The sequence below is a fragment of the Tachypleus tridentatus genome, chromosome 2, assembly GCF_004210375.1.
Source record: "Tachypleus tridentatus isolate NWPU-2018 chromosome 2, ASM421037v1, whole genome shotgun sequence".
In the NCBI taxonomy this organism is placed as follows: Eukaryota; Metazoa; Arthropoda; class Merostomata; order Xiphosura; family Limulidae; genus Tachypleus; species Tachypleus tridentatus.
Window position 1 is genome coordinate 150622869 of NC_134826.1, and position 23492 is coordinate 150646360.

The 23492-nt window shown below is 31.0% G+C and overlaps 1 pseudogene across 1 annotated transcript in view; it reads left to right on the forward strand.

The window, feature by feature from the left end:
* The window catches only part of LOC143245359 (spectrin alpha chain-like), an 81552-nt pseudogene that overhangs the window by 54280 nt on the left and 3780 nt on the right, over positions 1–23492 (forward strand). The window contains exons 33-46 of the transcript XR_013025598.1: positions 612–881; positions 2866–3191; positions 3580–3808; positions 5619–5765; positions 7318–7576; positions 11203–11279; positions 11724–11860; positions 13331–13403; positions 14076–14192; positions 15078–15257; positions 16430–16542; positions 20136–20190; positions 21717–21913; positions 22235–22288. The product of XR_013025598.1 is annotated as a spectrin alpha chain-like (transcript). The remainder of the gene's footprint in view (positions 1–611; positions 882–2865; positions 3192–3579; positions 3809–5618; positions 5766–7317; positions 7577–11202; positions 11280–11723; positions 11861–13330; positions 13404–14075; positions 14193–15077; positions 15258–16429; positions 16543–20135; positions 20191–21716; positions 21914–22234; positions 22289–23492) is intronic.

Sequence of the window (23492 nt, forward strand, 5' to 3'; positions counted from 1 at the left end):
TGTTATAACACTTGCACAGTACTGTAATTGTAGTGTTAACTAACTCCTTCCATTGTATAAAGAGAACATTTTTGTGTAGTTAATTTACCATTGTGTTATTTACATTGTGAACACAATTAAGTGAGATTATTAGGATTAGCATTATTTTAATAAACTGATGTGTTCTTATTTTCATTTCTATGTGAACACAATAAAAAAATTATTTAACCAGATACATAAATATATCAATAATTTTTTTTTATTAAAACATCCAAACCAGAATTTACAAGTTTCACACTAGGTTGTAACACAGGATGGAAAATGAAATAATATGTGGGAATAAAACAAGTTTAAAACATTTACATGTACAAGTATTGCTTTCAGAAATGCAGTAATGGTCTATAATGCTTTTACTATGGAAACAAATAATTAAGTGAAAAGTATTGTAAACCTAAACTAAAGGTCTATTCAAAGTGTGTTTGCAATATTGATGAGTTCATGTTAATTTTACAGTTTATTTTCCCTGCATATGTAACGTGTATTTTGATTCAACTAGTGAATGTAACCCTTGGTTTTGGAGTGGATATTAAATGTGTTTAATTAAAGCTTGATTGAATGTATGTGTTTAACAGAGCAAGCATCAGAAACATCAAGCTTTTGAGGCTGAACTTGCTGCTAATGCTGACAGAGTCCAGGCTGTCCTTGGTCTTGGTCAAAACTTGATTGACAAACACCAGTGTGCTGGTTCAGAGGATGCAGTTAAAGCCAGACTGGTCTCCATTGCTGACCAGTGGGAACACCTAACACAGAAATCTTCAGAGAAAAGCTTGAAGCTAAAGGAAGCAAACAAGGAAAGAACATTCAATGCTGCAGTGAAAGATCTGGACTTCTGGTTGGGTGAGGTCAGTCTCAACTCTTCACAACACTGGATTATATTTTTAAACCTTACATCAAGATATGGATGTGTAAAGTACTGTATGTATTTCAAACTGTATAAACGATAGCTGTAGTAAGAGTTTTGTTTTCATATATAATAAGAAATTAATGTTACTGTAATTCTGTTTTGAACTGATGAGCATTTCACTTAAAAGAATGAATTTGACATAAGAATTACTTTTGTTTCCTTCTGTCTGTCATGTCAATGTCTCAGTTGTTACAATACTGATAATTTACACAAATCTATGGAGATTTCTGCTCTGACAAGCAAATTTTTCTTTTTAAAATTATACAAGCCATATGTGTGTGTGTGTGTATACTGGACGATGTGCTACTCTGGATGTGTAATTAGATTTAAGCGTATATTGGTAGAGTAATAAAACTGAATCAGGTATACACATGCCCCATGCTTGGTATTGATCGCTACAACACAAAAGTCATAATCATTGGCTGAAATTTCCCAAGGAGAGACACGTTAACACCACATCACCAAACTGTCCAATCATATAACACTATAATAACCCACAGGTTTTATTCACAGAATATTTCAATGTTGAAAATGCCCAAATTAAAGCATGCTTTTTCAGTTCAGTAACCTAATAAAGTCAAAACCAGGAAGACAGCTAGAAGAGAAGAATCCAAAATTCAATATTACATTTACTAATATGTAAGGTCATATAGTTGATTAAGTAGTAATATGTATTTGACAATGTGTTTCTTTGCATGTTTCATTCTATAACGATTTATCAATAAGAAAATTCAAACAAAACTTAAAATTATACAGAATTAAACATACAAACTAATTATAATTCATTTTCAGTAAAAGTGTTCATAAAATATTTATATTTAATTCAGCGAACAAAAATTAATTGTTACCTCTAATCATATCATTCAGTTTATATGCTGATAAATGAAAACAATTTATTTTTTAAATAATTAGACTATTTCTTGCTTTTTCAGATATTTTATAAAAGTCTCTGTATATGAAAAGAACATTGGATCATCTGTAATGAATTTGTTGTCTTGTAATGAATTAGTTGTCTGTAATGAATTGTTGTCTGTAATGAATTTGCTGTCTTGTAATGAATTAGTTGTCTGTAATGAATTTGTTGTCTTGTAATGAATTTGTTGTCTTGTAATGAATTTGTTGTCTTGTAATGAATTTGTTGTCTGTAATGAATTTGTTGTCTGTAATGAATTTGTTGTCTGTAATGAATTTGTTGACTTGTAATGAATTTGTTGTCTGTAATGAATTAGTTGTCTGTAATGAATTTGTTGTCTTGTAATGAATTTGTTGTCTGTAATGAATTAGTTGTCTGTAATGAATTAGTTGTCTTGTAATGAATTTGTTGTCTGTAATGAATTAGTTGTCTGTAATGAATTAGTTGTCTTGTAATGAATTTATTCAACATTATTATTTAATACATTTTTGCCAGATAATAAACTTTTTTCCTTAAGAACTTTATTATATATTCAAGGATTTTGTAGCTAGCCAGCGATTTTCTTATTTAAACTAAACACTCAGGTAAAGATGTCTCTCGGAACTCTTAGTGGTATATAAGTATGCAATATTACAATTCTTGTGTAAAATTCTTTCTCATTACAATCAGATAACTTTTGTTTTGGTTGTAGTATTTATAAAGATTGAAAAATTGTAATCTTTTCTATAGCCTTCTTTGCATATAGTGTGTTTATGTGGAAAGCTTTAGTTGTAAGTATTTGTTACTGTTTATATGAAAAACAACGTTGTAGGTAACTTTAAAATGATATTTTATACAGGCTCAATTTATTTTAGAATGAATATTCAAATTTTGGTCAGCAATAATTTGCAGACTTACAACAATAAAATCATGTGTTTGATCCCCTGCCATGAAAAACCAACAGATAATATTTTGTGTATCTTTGCACTGTGAAGTCACCTGTTTTATACATAATTTGTTATTGTTTTAGGTTGATTCTCTGCTAGAAACAGAAGATTCTGGCAAGGATTTGGCATCAGTACAAAATCTAATCAAGAAGCATCAGCTGGTAGAAGCTGATATCACTTCTCACGAAGATCGTATTAAGGACATGAACAACCTAGCTGACAGTCTGGTAGAATCAGGACAGTTTGATTCAACTTCTATACAAGAAAGGCGAACTTCCATTAATGAAAGATATGAACGTGTCAAAACACTTGCTACATACCGTAGGTCTCGACTTGATGAGGCTTACACACTCCATCAGTTCTTCAGGGATATCGCAGCGAAGATCCTGGATTAAGAATCCTGGATTAAGTAAGGATGAAATTTTAATTTTTGCATTTGTTCCACAAGGCAGTATCTAACCTGAATAATTAATGTGTACAAGTTGTGATGAAGTCATATATGTAACAAAATGGTACATAGAAATTTAGGTAGAAATGTATAAATCTATTATAACTGTAATTTTCTTTTTTCATTCTTGACATTTGTTCATAATTTGTATTTAATTGCTCATTTAACAGCAGTAATGTAATGTTATATGCCTAAGATTTGTGTTGATATTTACTGGTTATCTTGTACGATAACATTTGTGTTTCTCCACATTTTTGAAATATTCTTTTATATTTACCTAAATAGTTTGTGTAAGGAGGGTTAAAATAAGTTCAGGTTTGCATAAACATGTTTATGTTAAAATGAACAGGGAAAAAAAGCTATTAGTTAGCTCAGATGATTATGGGCGTGACTTGACTGGAGTTCAGAATCTTCGAAAAAAACACAAGAGATTCGAAGCTGAGTTAGCTTCCCATGAACCAGCCATCCAAGACGTTCAAGAAGCAGGCCAGAAACTAATGGCAGTGTCAAATATTGGTGTGCCTGAAATTGAACAGAGGCTGAAGACTTTGAACCAAGCATGGCAAGAACTCAAAGAGGTCAGTTTACACTGGCTTGAACATTGCTAGCATTATTAAAAGTTATATTTATGTCGACCCTGAAAAAAATCAGATAACTTAGGCCAGATAAATTCCCCAAAATTTGTCACGTTAGACCTGCTGTGTGTTATTTAGGTTTGAATATTACTATATTTCAATTTTAAGCTAATATCTTTAAATGCTTACAGATGTTACAGAATAATATAAACACCATTTCACCTGTGTTGTTTGTGTGCTAATGGTTGTTGTATTAGATGTATGCTTTCCAATACCAATATTCATCAGCTGGACTGAAGAATGAAAGAGGAAAATTATCTCAGAGATGTCGTTTACGTGTGTTACAAATAATAATTTTAAAATTTGTGTTGGTAGATGCTGAAAGGTGGCAGAGTATTGAAAACTAATTAAATATCAAGTACTTAATTTAGTAAACTTTCATTTACGATTTTTCTTGTATATAATTATATGATCCTTCAATATATTTTATAGAGATTTAAAGTATAATGTAGTAGATAATATATATATTAAGGTTTGATGTTCACGACAGGTGTATGTTTTGGTTTGATGTTCACGACAGGTGTATGTTTTGGTTTGATGTTCACTACACGTGTATGTTTTGGTTTGATGTTCACTACACGTGTATGTTTTGGTTTGATGTTCACGACAGGTGTATGTTTTAGTTTGATGTTCACGACAGGTGTATGTTTTGGTTTGATGTTCACGACACGTGTATGTTTTGGTTTGATATTCACGACGTGTATGTTTTGGTTTGATGTTCACGACATGTGTATGTTTTGGTTTGATGTTCACTACAGGTGTATGTTTTGGTTTGATGTTCACTACAGGTGTATGTTTTGGTTTGATGTTCACTACAGGTGTATGTTTTGGTTTGATGTTCACTACAGGTGTATGTTTTGGTTTGATGTTCACGACAGATGTATGTTTTGGTTTGATGTTCACTACACGTGTATGTTTTGGTTTGATGTTCACTACACGTGTATGTTTTGGTTTGATGTTCACTACACGTGTATGTTTTGTTTGATTTCACTACACGGTATGTTTTGGTTTGATGTTCACTACACGTGTATGTTTTGGTTTGATGTTCACGACAGGTGTATGTTTTGGTTTGATGTTCACTACACGTGTATGTTTTGGTTTGATGTTCACTACACGTGTATGTTTTGGTTTGATGTTCACGACGTGTATGTTTTGGTTTGATACGTGTATGTTTTGGTTTGATGTTCACGACGTGTATGTTTTGGTTTGATGTTACGTGTATGTTTTGGTTTGTGTTCACGACGTGTATGTTTTGGTTTGGTGTTCACTACAGGTGTATGTTTTGGTTTGATGTTCACTACAGGTGTATGTTTTGGTTTGATGTTCACTACAGGTGTATGTTTTGGTTTGATGTTCACTACAGGTGTATGTTTTGGTTTGATGTTCACTACAGGTGTATGTTTTGGTTTGATGTTCACTACAGGTGTATGTTTTGGTTTGATGTTCACTACAGGTGTATGTTTTGGTTTGCATGTATGTTTTGGTTTGATGTTCACGTGTATGTTTTGGTTTGATGTTCAGGTGTATGTTTTGGTTTGATGTTTCACGTGTATGTTTTGGTTTGATGTTACACGTGTATGTTTTGGTTTGATGTTACGTGTAGGTTTGATGTTCAGACGTGTATGTTTTGGTTTGATATTACGTGCATGTTTTGGTTTGATGTTCACTACAGGTGTATGTTTTGTAAGGTTTAAGATATTTTTATACTTTTTCTTTTCCTGTTTTGCTTTTGTATAAAATAATTTTCCTTCAGATGTCCAGTAAACGAGGTCATAAACTGGAAGAATCGCTGACCTACCAGCAGTTCCTTGCTAAAGTTGAAGAAGAAGAAGCGTGGATATCGGAAAAACAGCAACTTTTATCTGTTGAAGATTATGGTGACAACATGGCTGCTGTGCAGGTAATAAGTTCTAATTCTAAAATCATTCACAGAGTTAAGTACATAATGACTTAACTGTAATGAAAACATGTAATTAAGTACAAAGGAAACAGAAATTGAATCAAATGTTAAAACTAAGAAAATTGTACATGTGGAAAGTAATTGTTAACTTTGTGAATGAATTTGCAAAGTTTAACTAAACTTAGCTGATGTGAACGTGTAATGTATACAAAAAGATAATTATAATCTAACATCACTCTTATTTTTGTAATATTATCAAAATGTATAAAAATCTAAATTGTGGAACTTGTATGTTTTGTTTTAAAATTTGAACATATTTTTATAGAATAAATGGTAATTTTCTGTGGATAAAAAACCCTCATTGGTTCAGCAGTAGACTTGTCAATACAAAACCTGAGTTTCAATACCTATGGTTGGCATAGCACAAATAGCCCATTGTGTACCTTTGTGCTTAATAACAAAGAAACAAGCAAAAAAATAATAATGCATTACTCAAAATATTATTCATGTGAATCTACATGTTAAATTTAAAGTATATGAAATATTATTCAGGTGTATTTATATATTAAATTTAAAATATATTAAGTATTAAATATTATTCAGGTGAATCTGCATATTAACTTTCAAGTACGTGAGATATTGTATTTTCTGTCAAAAAAAACCAACAAAACGATAAAACATTTTGTATTAGAAATATTACTTTTCCATTTCCTGTTTCTTTATTTACTTTGGTTCTGGTTATGTATTTTACTTATTATACCATAACTATTACATCATTGTCACTTTATGTGCAGATAACTTTACAATAAATTGGAGCATTGTCCAGTTAGGTTCTGAGTATTTTTTTAAGTTTCCAAGTGATAACATGCATCATAGGATACTTAAATAGATGTGTGTTTTTTTTACTTCTTACTTTTCCATAGTAAAACAATACTAGATACAATAAATAATATAATAGGTTTTTGATGGTGAAATAATTATGGTATGTATGTGTTACTCTGCTTATCTATCTAGAAAGTGTAATACTGATCATACTAATCTGTGGTTTTCAGAATGATTAGATGTATGGTGAATAGGATCGTATGTTAGAGTCTACTGATTAAACCTGATGTGAATACTTACTCTGAGCTTAAACTTACTGAAATTGTTTAAAGTTTTGTGATTCTTCCTTTACTGCTACAATGTATTTCTGTTACCAAAGAGTTTTACTATTTAATTCTGTAACATTTTTCAGTTTTACGCTTGTCTCTTTTCACATTTTGGTTGCATGTCTCATTTCCACGTGGAAAATTCTGGCTGTGTGTGTGATGTCACCACTCATATTTGTGTACATTTACACATATGATGGTTTCAAAGAATTAGCTTTTGTTTGTCATTTTGGTTTAATAGCATTATATATATAGTAAAAATAATGTTTATGTCATTTAAATAGGTTGAAAATGAATATTTCTATATTAATATCAGTGCCACTGCATCTAGTGTATAATTAGTTCATCTTGCAGTTCCAACAATTAAGAATATTTTATTAATTAACATGCTTTATCTTTTATAGGGGCTACTGAAGAAACATGAAGCTTTCGAATTTGACTTTGCCGTACACCGTGAACGTTGCGGAGACATAGCACAAGCAGGTGAACAGCTTATTGCAGAAGGAAATCACCATGCTAACAACATTCGTCAGCGTCTACAGCAACTTCAGGATCGACTAAATGCCCTGGAGGCAGGCACTGTTACTAGGAAAGGCAAGCTGAAGGATAATTCTGCATACTTACAATTTATGTGGAAAGCTGATGTTGTTGAAAGTTGGATTGGTGAGTATGTTTTCATTTGGATCTTGTTAATTTTCTATTTACATGGACCTAGCATGGCCAGCCACCTGATTAGGGTTCTTGACTTGCAATCTGAGGGTCATGGGTTTGAATCCCCCTGTCACAGAACTTGCTCGCCCTTTCAGCCTTGAGGGTGTTATGTGATTGTCATTCACACTATTCCTTGGAAAGATAGCACATGAGTTGGAGGCAGATGGTAATGACCAGTTGCCCTCTCTTTAGTCTTTCACAACTAAATTAGGGACAACTAGCACAAGCAACCCTCATGCAGCTTTGTACAAATTTCAAATGAACCAAACCAAACTTAATTAAACATCATCTCTGTTGTAGTGAAAGTAGTACTTCTTAGAATTGTGCATGAGACAAAAATATCAACAATTGTTCCTTTAGTAACGCCGTTTAAATGTTCATTTAGTAGTAAATATCTCAAAACTGATATTGAGTCCTTCAGTTTATCTAATTTACTTCAAAACATAAAAACATTTTAGCAAGTCTGTGATAATTTTCACTTGTAACCAACTTTGTATTGGTTTTGGTGGGTGGTCCTTCACACACCATTAAAAAAGTAAAAGTACGTTAGGTATTATGGTAAAGTGATATACCACCGTAATTAATTATCATGGAACAGACCAACTGCTTGTTTTCTTTCTTTAAAATTTTACTAAAACTTGTAGTAATAACTTTCACTTTACAAAATGTGTGTGTGTCTGTTAATGGTAATTGCCTCTATATTATCCATAATTTGATCTTCTTACGTATTCAACTTTTTTTTTGTTTTGTTTTGTATTATCAAGGAATATATTTTTATGTGGATTTCTCCCCAAAGTTTTCTTACTGCTGATTATATGACACCACCTGTGAGTTTTTATGGTATTGTACTTTAAAATAGCTAGAACATACTGAGGATAAAAAATGAAAACAAGTGAACTTATTTTGAAGTTAACCATGGATCCTGAGAAGAACAAAAGAAAGAAAAGTTTTATGACTTTCAGTTAATGCTCTTTTTATATATTGATTGGAACACCTGATCAAAAAAGATCTTTGTTTTTACCATAATATTAATATATGGCTACATGTGTATCAGTAGAGCTTAATAAAACAGTTGAGACACAGCATAATTGTTTGTTATGTAAATAAATGGTGTTTTCTATGAAGTTGAAACAATTTATCTATCTGTTTCTTACACTTAGTGCTGTTATTCTTATAAGGTGTGTTAATTCTCTTGAGAATAAAGATTTGTACAAGTGTGCTGGAACATACTCTTCTGTCGTTAAGCCTTAAATGGACCTACTTCATGGAGACATCCATGAAATAAGCAAAGTAGTAAAGTATGTAATGGTTAGATCCACAGAAGTGGAAATAAGTATGGAAACTACACTCAATAACTAATATAAACCACTTATAGTTTATGTCAGCCACCTCAGAGATGATGCATTTCCTCACGGTAGGGCTTTAAAGCTATTTCGCTGTGTGATACTCTATGACTGGTTGCCAAGCAGCAAATAAGAATATTTCATATCAGTTTATTGGCTGTGTCATCTGAGATCTCAGTACCACCTTACCAGTTACATGTGCATTGAATTTAATTCCAGTCAAGGCAGAAAGCCAAACCATTTTATCAGTGACCCCAAGAACTTCAAAATGTATTTTCTTGAAGATAGAAGATGTTCCATGAAAAATCCAGTCAATAACTTGGCTTCAAATACAAATGTCTAAGTCACTCTGAAGACAGTGGAAAACAAGATGGGTTAATATAGCTAAATTGGTCATGGAGCTGCATGGAATCAAATCTACAGTGGATAATTACAATTAACTGATAATGCTAAGAGAGACAGTTGATTAAATTGGTTTAACAAATGTAATTTGCCAGTAGAGTAAAGTTTTAATTGTTAAATGGTAATCAGTACTAGCAGATTCACTGCCAAAATACAGCATTGGGGGGTTATATTCTCATCTCATACAATGACAGTAGAGAACTACAAACAGGATCTGATGTACTATGGTATTCTATCAGACATGACTAATTGGCCAGAGATTGTACTTTAAGATAATAATGTTAGTCATGTGATCAGTGTGGTGTGAAAGAAAATAAAACGACTTTGATTGTAAATAGGTCATTTTGAACCCAATAATCACTACTTTGTCCTCCACATGCAGTTTTCAGATACGAACATCACTGAAAGAATTTGACCTTTCATAAATATGAAGAAGATTAAGAGACATCTAGGTGAAGTTTGTGAAACACACTGTAGGAGATAATCATGGTATAAACCAATATTTGATGAAATAAGTGGCATCTATATGTCCACCAATATTGAAAAAAATTATGTAACTAATATGAGCATGATTGCATCTATTTTTCTACCAGATTTAAACTTTGAGAAGCAAATTTTATGACAAATATGAAATTTTATTACTACAATTATAAAGATTATCATTTGGTGCAAATACTAAATTTACCACAGTTATTTTAAATTACTAAATCTGTAATTAATTGTGAATTACAAATAATCAGAATGAATGTATCAAATACAATTTTCTTTAATGTTAACTACTTTGAGGTGAGCACCTTTCAACATATGACCACTTTGTTTGGATGTACTTTCTCAAAAGACTTGCCAACAGTTTGGATTATTATAAACAACTCCTAAATTTTGTTTGTCAATTGAAATATCTTATGATTCAGGCTAAACATTCACTTGGATGTAATCCACATATATATTTTCAGAATTATTTTTAGACATTATGTAATTCAAAATTAGCAAATTAAACTGTTTCTGTCCATTTTTTAATTTTGGGATTCAGTCATGTATTAATTAAATAAATAAAAGTTTCTTTCAGCATAATTAATTTATTATGTTTTAATACTTTAAATGGATTAAGCAATTGATGATTGTTGTACTATAAACACAAGTATCATACTTGGTTTCAGAATTGACAAAAATGAAAATGGTTTGGTTTTGTTAAACCTACAAAGAACATTAAATGTACTTATAATAATAAACTCTATACATGGATGAAGTATGATCAATTAAAGAAAACAGAAGCTTCACACGACCTGGTCAGTAAGAAACCCAGTTCAGGATCAAATCCAAACATGCTCATTCTTTCAGCTGAGGGGACGTTTGTAAAGAGTAGTCTACATGTTAGGGGTTAATGTCACTGTTACCCACACATTGACTTGTTCCATTTCCCTTAATCTGTTACTTAAATTGTTTACATGAACAGTTATTGCAAGTAGCCATCAAGTAGCTCTGCACAGAACTTAACAGGAAAATAAAGGGTTAACACAAGATATAGTGAAGTATACTTTCATTATGAGTCCATATAATTTAAATTAAGGTTTTATTCTTTCCAATGTAATGTGTTTCTTCTTACTTATTTTCTTTATTATGTACACACAGTTCATGCTGTTTTTCACAAAAAGACTTTGAAGATTTTTAAATATTTTAAGAGCCATTACAATGAATCTTACGAGTATAAAAATAGAGTGAACTTGTATCTGTTGCAAAAAGATGGATTTTCCTTTATTCTATTTTGCCTATTGGGTGTTTAGTGGAATACGTTTTGTTCTCCTAAATATATGTATTTTGTTTATTGGTGACTAGCGGACAAGGAAGTTCACGTGCGTTCTGAAGATTACGGTCGAGATCTATCCTCTGTTCAGACTCTGCTTACGAAACAGGTTTGTTTTTTGAAAACTTAATCTAGTCCCATATTTCAAGTTAGATTTGCTATAAACATCATTACATAATTGTGATTATGGAAGTTTCGATCATGAGCTGTATCTGATTATATATTTTTTATTAACTGTTTCTACAATGTATTTAAAATTGTGCATTTCTGTGGTGTTAATTAAAGCCATTTTGACTAATTCAGTATAATTTACATGGCTGCAAAATAATATCTGGCATATTGTCCTCACAAAATATTATAATTGATTTAATAAATATCATATTAATCTACTTTCATAGAGATTCTTTTTATTTTTCCATATTTGCTGTTGAACTAAAAGTGTAAATTTGGGGAAGGAACTAGTTTTAAAGTATTTGTTCTTTATAGGTCTATGTTCAATACTGATGTCTAATAAAAAATGAGTAATGGTACTATACATCCTATAAACAAATAGGAGACGTTCGATGCCGGACTAGCAGCTTTTGAACAGGAAGGAATTCAAAGTATTACACAACTAAAAGAACAGCTTTTGGTGGGAAGCCATGATCAGACCAATGCCATTGTGAAACGTCATGATGATGTCATGACCAGGTGGGGTACAAGATTGATGTTAAGTCCTTAGTTGAAAAAGGAAACTTCAAAAACTGTTGAATAAAAGAGCCTGCTAACCAAAACTTAACTTGAAACTCGACTGAATAGTGTATTTTGTAAAGATGATAAAATACTTTCTGTCAAAAAAACATATTCTGATAGATTTATAAACCACAGTTATCAAAAGCATGTTACATTTTTGAAAGCCAGCATAGTAATAAACACTGGTATTATAAAATAACCACACATGTTAAAAAAAACAATAGGAATGAGTTTCATAGTATTAAAACTTTTTTATTTTTTACTAACTATGTAATGGCATTTTAAGAAATCATTTTGCTATAGATTGAAATACAAAATTAATTATAATGTCATTGTTCAGCCTATGATAAAAATATCCACCAGTTTACAACCTGTTTATGTTTACAAAGTTAGTCATTTTCTTACTTATTTTCAACTTCTAAACAAATTTATTTATTGGTATTTTTGAAGAGTCCCTAACCATGATGATACCTCTCATTCAAAGCTTCAAAACTCTATTGCTTAAGAATTTCTGAAATTAATGTAAAAATCAGCTAACAAGTACTGTTACTTTATAACTCATAAAACATAAGTAACAAGGATTGATTTTGAAAGATCCTTGATTATACACTGCTGTCAACTACATACTTAAATAGAAATTTTTCTAAGTTACTGTTTTCTTGTTTTTTTTACAATAATTGATTATAATTATTCAAATTATGTGGTTGTTTGATGTGTTATAAAAATTGCTTTACTGGAATTAATATTAAAATTAGGTTAATCCTTTAACACCATTGACAGTCCTCTTGCCTGGAGTACAAGAGATATCTGGTTCCTATCTGAACCAAGAAAATATTAAACACAATAATGTTTACCACAGAGAAACTGGTGCCCACATTGGGTCGCAGTTTTATTTGTGGTTATTTAGTTTTTATTTCTTTGGTGCTTGAATTTGAACCTTAGACATTTTGTACACTAAAACAATTGCTCTACCAACAAAACTAATGGGTTAACACAGAAATGCTTGCTAGTGAACCACTTGTTCAACAAATCAAATTACTGCTACATTAGCATCATGAAACCTGTATAAACTTTGTGAGTGTTACTCTAAAATCAGTCATGTTTCTTGTACCCACTATTCTGTGTTTTTTTAACAGTGAAATACATTAACTACTCTTTTGCTATACGTTTTATGCCTGTTGCATGTTAAAGTTATTTAGGTTTTTGTTAATATGGTAAGAATAATGATATTAATTTAAATCTTGTGAACTGTCACAATAGCAATTTGTCTGGTGTAGATAGATTGAGAATAGTTGTGAACACTAATAAATACATATCATATAATTATAGAGATTAGTTTAGTGTTAGAATGTATAATTCAGTGTTATTACTCTCTGTTTATTGGTGTGTATCAATATAGTTAGTTTGTATATATATATATATATATAGGTGGCACAACCTCCTGGCTGCATCAGAGGCTCGTAAACATCGTCTCTTGACTGTACAAGATCAGTTTAAGCAGGTAGATATATTTTACCTCAGATATTCACGTATGGTAACAAACATCAATTTATTTAGGTTTCTGCTGCTTTTTTCTTTCTTTCTTAAAATGAGTAGTGAAAATTATTAAATTCAGTCTTTATTTATGAATAAAGTAAGTTTGATCGAGTTAAATATCTGATTACGTCACATATTAAACTGCTCTAAGTACACATGAAATTTGTACAAGCCATACACTGTACACAGCATGCTCTCTATTCTGAGTTTGTTGAAGAAGAAATATCTGATTACGTCACATATTAAACTGCTCTAAGTACACATGAAATTTGTACAAGCCATACACTGTACACAGCATGCTCTCTATTCTGAGTTTGTTGAAGAAGAAATATCTGATTACGTCACATATTAAACTGCTCTAAGTACACATGAAATTTGTACAAGCCATACACTGTACACAGCATGCTCTCTATTCTGAGTTTGTTGAAGAAGAAATATCTGATTACGTCACATATTAAACTGCTCTAAGTACACATGAAATTTGTACAAGCCATACACTGTACACAGCTGCTCTTTATTCTATACCTTCAATCAGAAGTCAGTGAGTTGAATAATCTAAAAGTAAAATGGACACATAATGTAGATATTTTCCTTATGTTGCATGTCTTCTTCTGCTCATTTCCTCAATATTTTATAGATTGAAGACCTCTTCTTAACGTTTGCCAAGAAGGCCTCAGCATTCAATAGTTGGTTTGAAAATGCAGAGGAAGACCTGACTGACCCTGTTCGATGTAATTCAATTGAGGAAATTAGGGTACCATTTTTATTATTGTACATACTTTGTTGTGAGTTACACCTTCATGTTAATATCATGAAAAACATTTTAATAATTTTGCTTTGAATGCCTTTTCAGATATGTATTAGTTGATAAAATAATTTCTGACTTACTTATTACAATAAAAATAACAGTGTCCTGTTTCAGTAACTTATGTTGTAAAATATACACACCATTACCTGAAGGATAATGGTTAAAGGAAGGTCCTTATTATTACAACTCATGGTTCTATTTCAAAATGCCCATTATGTAATTAAATGACTATAATATTTAATAGTATCTTCTTAATGCTATTTATATCAGTAATAAAATTTAACAGCCTAGATGACAAACATATTTCAATTAAAAACTCAATAAAGAGGAACATACTTTTAAGAAAATGAAAGTTTTAAGACGGTTGACTTGATAATTATTATAGATGTGCAACAAGATTCTGTCATCCTTAGATTACAGAGATACATATACTGTATAGAACAAAGAGGTTGTACGACATCACACAACCTTGGTACCACAGGGTGTTGGTTTAAGGTGGGATCATTTTTTTTCAATTACTATAGCTTTTATTTTTCAGTTTAACTTTGTATACATGTGTGTGGAAATCATGCAATGGATTCATGATATTTCTTCTTATTCTTACAATATACTCTATCATATTTTTTCCTTGGTTGTTTTGTGTTTTTTATCAGAAGTTTTTTTAACAAGGCATATTGTAATAAACTCATCTGGTTTGAAATTCTTTTTGTTATTGTATGGCTACAAGGGAAGAATGAAGTTAACTATTAGAAGAACTGATTTTGTAACTTGTTATTTTATTTGTATAACGTAAACAAATTAAAATTAATATATACTTTTTTTCTCTCTCAGGCCTTGCGTGAAGCTCACTCTCAGTTTCAGGCCTCTCTGAGTTCAGCTCAGGCAGATTTTGAGGCTCTGGCTGCTTTAGACCAACAAATAAAAAGCTTTAATGTTGGCTCAAATCCTTACACTTGGTTCACCATGGAGGCTCTTGAAGAGACCTGGCAAAACTTGCAGAAAATCATTAGGGTGAGAATTATAGGAACATGAACTAGAATATTTAATACAAGTGGTATATTCTGGTCTTGTAGAGAATTTTGTTGTTTATTGAAAGAATCAATTACATATATAATATTAATAATATACAATTTTTCAAAAGTCTTAAGAAAAACTATCATTATTATAAGAATGGAAATAACCTAGAGTGCTAAGAGAGTCAGGGTCTGTTTCAGGATATATGTAGCAGATTCTGTATGAAACTACCAGTTCCCATTCTTAACATTACATGTAAGATTATTATTTCATATTTATATTATTTTAAAATCTAAACATTTGCTGGAACTGTCAGCATACCAAGTATTTATAAGGTGAAAACAGACATAAAATTTAGAGCATATGAAACAAAAGTATGTAAATTTGTGTAATAAAAATGATTTAAACTATAGTAACAGTTTAGTTTGTTTTGTTTTTTTGCAGCCAAGTTAGAAAACATTTTTTGTTAACATTCTATTTCTGTGTTTTAAACTTTCCAATCATTATACTCAGAAGAGTAGCTGTTTGGCCATCCAATCATTATACTCAGAAGAGTAGCTGTTTGGCCATCCAATCATTATACTCAGAAGAGTAGCTGTTTGGTTATCCAATCATTATACTCAGAAGAGTAGCTGTTTGGTTATCCAATCATTATACTCAGAAGAGTAGCTGTTTGGTTATCCAATCATTATACTCAGAAGAGTAGCTGTTTGGTTATCCAATCATTATACAATCATTATACTCAGAAGAGTAGCTGTTTGGTTATCCAATCATTATACTCAGAAGAGTAGCTGTTTGGTTATCCAATCATTATACTCAGAAGAGTAGCTGTTTGGTTATCCAATCATTATACTCAGAAGAGTAGCTGTTTGGCCAAGATGTTTCAACATTATACTTCTTTGAGGTTACATTTTAAATTATCTTACCTTTATTTTAAAACTTCTTTGAGGTTACATTTTAAATTATCTTACCTTTATTTTAAAACTTATTTATCTAATACATATTACAGGATGTGTGAATTTAATTTCTGAATTTTAACAGCTATCAAGTGCATAATTTCAAGCTTGAGTTTGATTCACTTTAAAAGACCTTTCATCAGTTTCTCCTTTCACAGTTACATTAATGTTCTCTGGAATTAAGAATATTTCAAGGTTTTATTTCTCCTACAGGAGCGTGATTTAGAGCTGGCTAAAGAAGCACAGCGCCAAGAAGAAAATGACCAACTACGTCGAGAATTTGCCAGACACGCTAATGCCTTCCACCATTGGCTGACTGAAACAAGGTAGAGAAAAGCAATCAACGACATTGTTGATGATAGAGAACTAATATTCAAAAATAATTAACATTAAGTACCATTTAAATTATTAATCAAACTTCATGTGAAGCTTAAAAGTTAGTCTTTCTTTATCAAAAAAATGTATTCAAATTACTAAAGTTTAGAATTTCGTGAGAAACATTTAATGTTGTTTATTTTATAATTCTCAATCACTAGAAATTTCATCTGTTATTTATGAACTTAAGATGATGAAACATAAAATACAAGTATGTAAGTTTCAATAATTGTTTTCAAAAAGGGGCCAAAGACTGCCTCAAGTAATTGCCCATTTTAACCACATCACTAGCAGTACCGTGTTGTCTGCCACTCAGTCAATAGACACTAAAAAGATGTCACGTAAGGGACACTTAACAATGTACTTTGGACTCTCGTAACATCAGTAAAATATGCATATTCTTTGAATCACGAGAAGAATTATGCACTTTGTAGGCTACAACACACTGTGATATATGAACTTCCAAGGCACAAAATAAAAATATTTGTTACTTTTAGTTTTGGTTCAAAATAAAAATATTTGTTACTTTTAATTTTGGTTTTATTCACTCTTGATACAGAACACTTTCAATGACCCTACAGAAGTACATCCACTTATCAGTGATGACGAGAAAACTCACTTGTAGAGAAAAATATATGTAAAAATGGCTGGTTTGGGTTGAGAAAATTTTTATGTAGAGGAGCGAACAACGTTTCGACCCTCTTCAGTTATCATCAGGTTCACAAAGAAAGAAAGAAGTAACTGACCGATAGCTGACCACATGTTTGAAGGGGGTCATGTAATTGAGTGTAGGAATGTAGAGGGCATGCTTAGATGTTTGATTATATTTATTAATATAGGTATAAAGGCGATCCTTTTTATTGGTTTATTTTGGGCTTGAGTTGTTTTATAAGTAAGGCTTCTTTAATTTTGCATTTGTTTATGTTTGTTTCTTTAATTAGTATTTGAGTGTTTTCTATGGTTATGTTGTGTTTATTTGATTTGCAGTGTTCGAATACGTGTGAAGGTAACTTCTTGTGTTCTTTGAATCTGGTTTCCATTTTTCTACTTGTTTCTCCAATATAGAAGTAAGAGCAGTTATCACATTGTATTTTATAAATAATGTTGGTGTGGTGTTTGTCAGTGTAGTTTTTACACAGTATAGACCTCAGTTTTGTGCCTGTTTTTTGAATAAATTTGGTATTAACTGGAAAGTTATATTTTGTTACTAGTTTTTGCCAAATGTTGGTTATTTTGATGCTGATGTCGGGAGTATATGGTATGCAGCAGTATATGGTTTAGTGATTTTTTAATATGTGGGATATATTTACTTTTGTTAGTTGATTTTACTTTTTGTCTAGGTGTGTGCATATAATGTTAATTCGTTGTCAATTTTATCTGGTGAGCATAGTTTTATGGCTTTGTTTATTTGGTTTCTCAGTATGTTGAGTTTTTAAAAACCTAAAACAAGACAAAAACATAAAAATTCTAAAAGCAGATAAAGGAAACGTTATACTCATAATGAACACGAATGAATACATACAAAAAATGAATAACATCCTATCAGACACGAACAAATTTAAACCAATACACACAAATCCAACAAAGACACACGAGACGCAACTAAACAAATTACTACTAAAAATGAAAAAAACCAACACAATTTCACAAACACTTTATTCCTACCTACGTAAAACCGACCCACGCACACCACAAATATGCGGCATCCCCAAACCTCATAAACCAGATTGTCCATTACGACCAATAATGTCCACATATGAATCGTTTAATTACAATCTTGGTAAATACATAGCATGGGCACTCTCCAAATATGTAACACCAACCAGCTCATTCATCAAAGACTTTTTTAATTTCAAGTCTATTCTTAATCAACTTAATCATAAAGCCTTAATGGCCAGTTTCGATGTTATATCCCTCTTAACAGAAGTCCCAACTGCTGTAGCCTGCAAGATAGCCTTAGAACTCTATATCCGAGGCCCTAACGAATCAATAGACATTCCCAGTAACCGATTAGCAACCCTCATAGAATTCACCACGATGAAGACAAACTTCATGTTCAACAACCACAACTGTATAAAAATAAATGGCCTAAGCATGGACAACCCAGAATCGCCATTTCTAGCCAATATTTTTATGATACAAGTTGAAACACAAGCAATTAACACAGCATTACATCCACCACTATACTGGTACAGATATCTAGATGACACGGTTGCGGGATTCACATCTACAGAACACATACTTAATTTTTTCAATCACATTAACTCTATACATCCCAACATTAAGTTCACATGTGAACAGAAAGACAGCAATCAAATATCATTTCTTAACCTAAAAATTACAAGAACTGACACACAATTCAAAACAGAAATCCACCGAAAAATCACCCATACTAACTATACATTCCTTGGGTCTAATCACATGAAACAAAACAAAAACTCAACATACTAAGAAACCAAATAAACACAGCCACAAAACTATGCTCACCAGATAAAATTAACAACGAATTAACATTATATGCACAGACCTAGACAAAAAGTAAAATCAACTAACAAAAGTAAATATATCCCACATAAAAAATCACTAAACTATATACTGCTGCATACCATATATTCTCGATATCAGCATCAAAATAACCAACATTTGGCAAAAACTAGTAACAAAATATGACATTACAGTTAATACCAAATTTATTCAAAAACCAGGCACAAAACTAAGGTCTATACTATGTATTACACCAACATTATTTATGTCAATAACTGCACAAAACTGAGGTCTATACTGTGTAAAAACTACACTGACAAACACTACACCAACATTTTTTATAAAATACAATGTGATAACTGCCTTATGTTCTTCATTTTTTGTATGTATTCATTCGTATTCATTATGATTATAACGTTTCCTTTATATTGGAGAAACAAGTAAAAAAATAAAAACCAGATTCATAGAACATAAAAAGTCACCTTCACACGTTTTTGAACACTGCAAATCAAATAAACACAGCATAACCATAGAAAACATCCACATACTAAATAAAGAAACAAACATAAACAAACGCAAAATTAAAGAAGCCTTACTTATACAACAACTCAAGCCCAAAATAAACCAATACAAAGGAACACCTTTATACCTATATTATTAAATATAGCCAAACATCTAATCACGCCCTCTACATTCCTACACTCAATTACACAACCCCCTTCAAACATGTGGTCAAATATTGGTCAGTTACCTCTTTCTTTTTTGTAAACCTGACAATGACCGAAGAAGCTCGAAACGTTGTTCGCTCCCCTACATAAAACTTTTCTCAACCCAAACGAGCCGTTTTCACATACATTCACTTATATAGTCAACAGTACTTATTTCTGCAAGTTTCTTTAATACAGTTGCCATTCTCTCTACTAAATTATTAGTGATAACACAGTGTTATTTTTGTTAAATAGTATACTCGTAACTAATTTTGATAGAGTACAGAACTAATTACTGTTTTTGATTATTCCTTGATTTAGTGGTATTATATCATTTATTCATTTAACTGCAGGTCTTCAATGATGGAAGTTACAGGTAATTTGGAAACTCAACTTGAAGCTATAAAAGTGAGTGCATTAACATGGACACCTTTATGTTCTAGTTTTTATTATTTTATGTTTCATATCTCATTGAATAATCAGTAATGTGTATAATATTTAATATGCTAATATTGTTCTATATTATCAATTTTCTTGCACCTTTAACTTCTATAACGAAGGTTTCACATTTGTCGTGTTTTGTACACACTATAATGTCTTCATTCTTTCACAGTGGTGAGTGGGTTTATATGCACTATAATGTATTCATTGTTTCTCTGTGGTCATGTGGTTTATATGCACTATGATGTCTTCTTTGTTTCTCAGTGGTCATGTGGTTTATATGCACTATGATGTCTTCTTTGTTTCTCAGTGGTCATGTGGTTTATATGCATTATAATGTCTTCATTGTTTCTCTGTGGTCATGTGGTTTATATGCATTATAATGTCTTCATTGTTTCTCTGTGGTCATGTGGTTTATATGCACTATAATGTCTTCATTGTTTCTCTGTGGTCATGTGGTTTATATGCATTATGTCTTCATTGTTACTCTGTGGTCATGTGGTTTATATGCACTATAATGTCTTCATTGTTTCTCTGTGGTCATGTGGTTTATATGCACTATAATGTCTTCATTGTTTCTCTGTGGTCATGTGGTTTATATGCACTATAATGTCTTCATTGTTTCTCTGTGGTCATGTGGTTTATATGCACTATAATGTCTTCATTGTTTCTCTGTGGTCATGTGGTTTATATGCACTATAATGTCTTCATTGTTTCTCTGTGGTCATGTGGTTTATATGCACTATAATGTCTTCATTGTTTCTCTGTGGTCATGTGGTTTATATGCACTATAATGTCTTCTTTGTTTCTCTGTGGTCATGTGGTTTATATGCACTATAATGTCTTTGTTTCTCAGTGGTCATGTGGTTTATATGCACTATAATGTCTTCATTGTTTCTCAGTGGTCATGTGGTTTATATGCATTATAATGTCTTCATTGTTTCTCAGTGGTCATGTGGTTTATATGCATTATAATGTATTCACTGTTTTTCTGTGGTCATATGGTTTATATGCACTGTCGTGTCTTCATTCTTTCTCAGTGGTCATGGGGTTTACACACACTATAATTTATCAGTATTATAATGTATTTTATATTGTTTTTGAGATAAATTTTATATAGTATATTTTGAAAGTTTTACTTTAATCATTTTATAGAATTAGGACAAAATAAAAGACATGATTTTCACTAAAATGTCTAAAGTTCTAGTCTCTCAAAATTTCTGTATTTATATTAAATATTATTTGATACTAGTCAAGCTATAATAATAACTGGTGTATTAGCTTTTACTTCAGTATTATGAACTATCATACATGGTTATAATAATATTATCCTTAATTTAAAATATCCTTGTCATTTTGTTATATGTCGTTTTTGTTCAAGATTTGAAATAACATTAAAAAATGTCTAGGTTAGCATGTCTGTTGTCTAGAAATAATTATATATTTCAAAGGTATTTCTTTTTTTGAAAAAATTCATTTTGTTCTTTGAACAGACTAAGTCATTAGAAGTAAGAGCAAAGAGAGCTGATCTTAAGAAACTGGAAGATTTGGGTGCAACACTTGAAGAACATCTGATCCTAGACAACCGATACACTGAACATAGTACTGTTGGACTGGCACAACAATGGGATCAACTGGATCAGTTAGGAATGAGAATGCAGCATAATCTGGAACAACAAATCCAGGCTCGGTGAGGTGTTTCAAGGAATACTTCACTGTTGACATATTGTCGTTATGTTTATTTAAAAAGATTTATTCATTTGGGATCCTGATTCATAAACTTTAACACTAGTAATTTGTTGATGACATTCCTTGAATAAAAACATTTCCAAAAAGTCTTATTATTTTTTTATTATTGAATACATAAGTAAATAATCATTAAACTTTGTATTATTTACATTTGTAAACATATTAATTTGGATTTTGGCTGATATGAAATTTTCCTAGATTTACAGTTGCTATTACAGTATTTCGACTAATATTGCAAATATGTTTTTACTGATTGTTGCAGAAACCAGAGTGGTGTTTCAGAAGATGCTTTGAAGGAGTTCAGTATGATGTTTAAGTAAGTTTATTTCTCTGTTTACTGTGTACAACAACTAGTCTTAAGAATACACTGTCATAATTGGGATTAATTTTAACATCACCAAACGAATGATCTTTAGAGAAACAAAAATGAAACTTGTAAGCTGTATGAAATGTGTAAAAGAGAAGTACAAAACTTGAGTGAAATAATGAAACTTGTAAGCTGTATGAAACATGTAAAAGAGAAGTACAAAACTTAAGTGAAATAATGAAACTTGTAAGCTGTACGAAATGTGTAAAAGAGAAGTACAAAACTTGAGTGAAATAATGAAACTTGTAAGCTGTATGAAATGTGTAAAAGAGAAGTACAAAACTTGAGTGAAATAATGAAACTTGTAAGCTGTATGAAATGTGTAAAAGAGAAGTACAAAACTTGAGTGAAATAATGAAACTTGTAAGCTGTATGAAATGTGTAAAAGAGAAGTACAAAACTTGAGTGAAATAATGAAACTTGTAAGCTGTATGAAACATGTAAAGAGAAGTACAAAACTTAAGTGAAATAATGAAACTTGTAAGCTATGAAATGTGTAAAAGAGAAGTACAAAACTTGAGGTGAAATAATGAAACTTGTAAGCTGTATGAAATGTGTAAAAGAGAAGTACAAAACTTGAGGTGAAATAATGAAACTTGTAAGCTGTATGAAATGTAAAAGAGAATTACAAAACTTGAGTGAAATAATGAAACTTGTAAGTTGTATGAAATGTGTAAAAGAGAATTACAAAACTTGAGTGAAATAATGAAACTTGTAAGCTGTATGAAATGTGTAAAAGAGAAATTACAAAACTTAAATGAAATAATGAAACTTGTAAGCAGTATGAAATGTGTAAAAGAGAAATACAAAACTTGAGTGAAATAATGAAACTTGTAAGCTGTGAAATGAAATGTGTAAAAAGAGAATTACAAAACTTGAGTGAAATAATGAAACTTGTAAGCTGTATGAAATGTGTAAAAGAGAAATTACAAAACTTGAGTGAAATAATGAAACTTGTAAGCTGTATGAAATGTGTAAAAGAGAAGCACAAAACTTAAGTGAAATAATGAAACTTGTAAGCTGTATGAAATGTAAAAGAGAATTACAAAACTTGAGTGAAATAATGAAACTTGTAAGCTGTATGAAATGTGTAAAAAGAAAGTACAAAACTTGAGTGAAATAATGAAACTTGTAAGCTGTATGAAATGTGTAA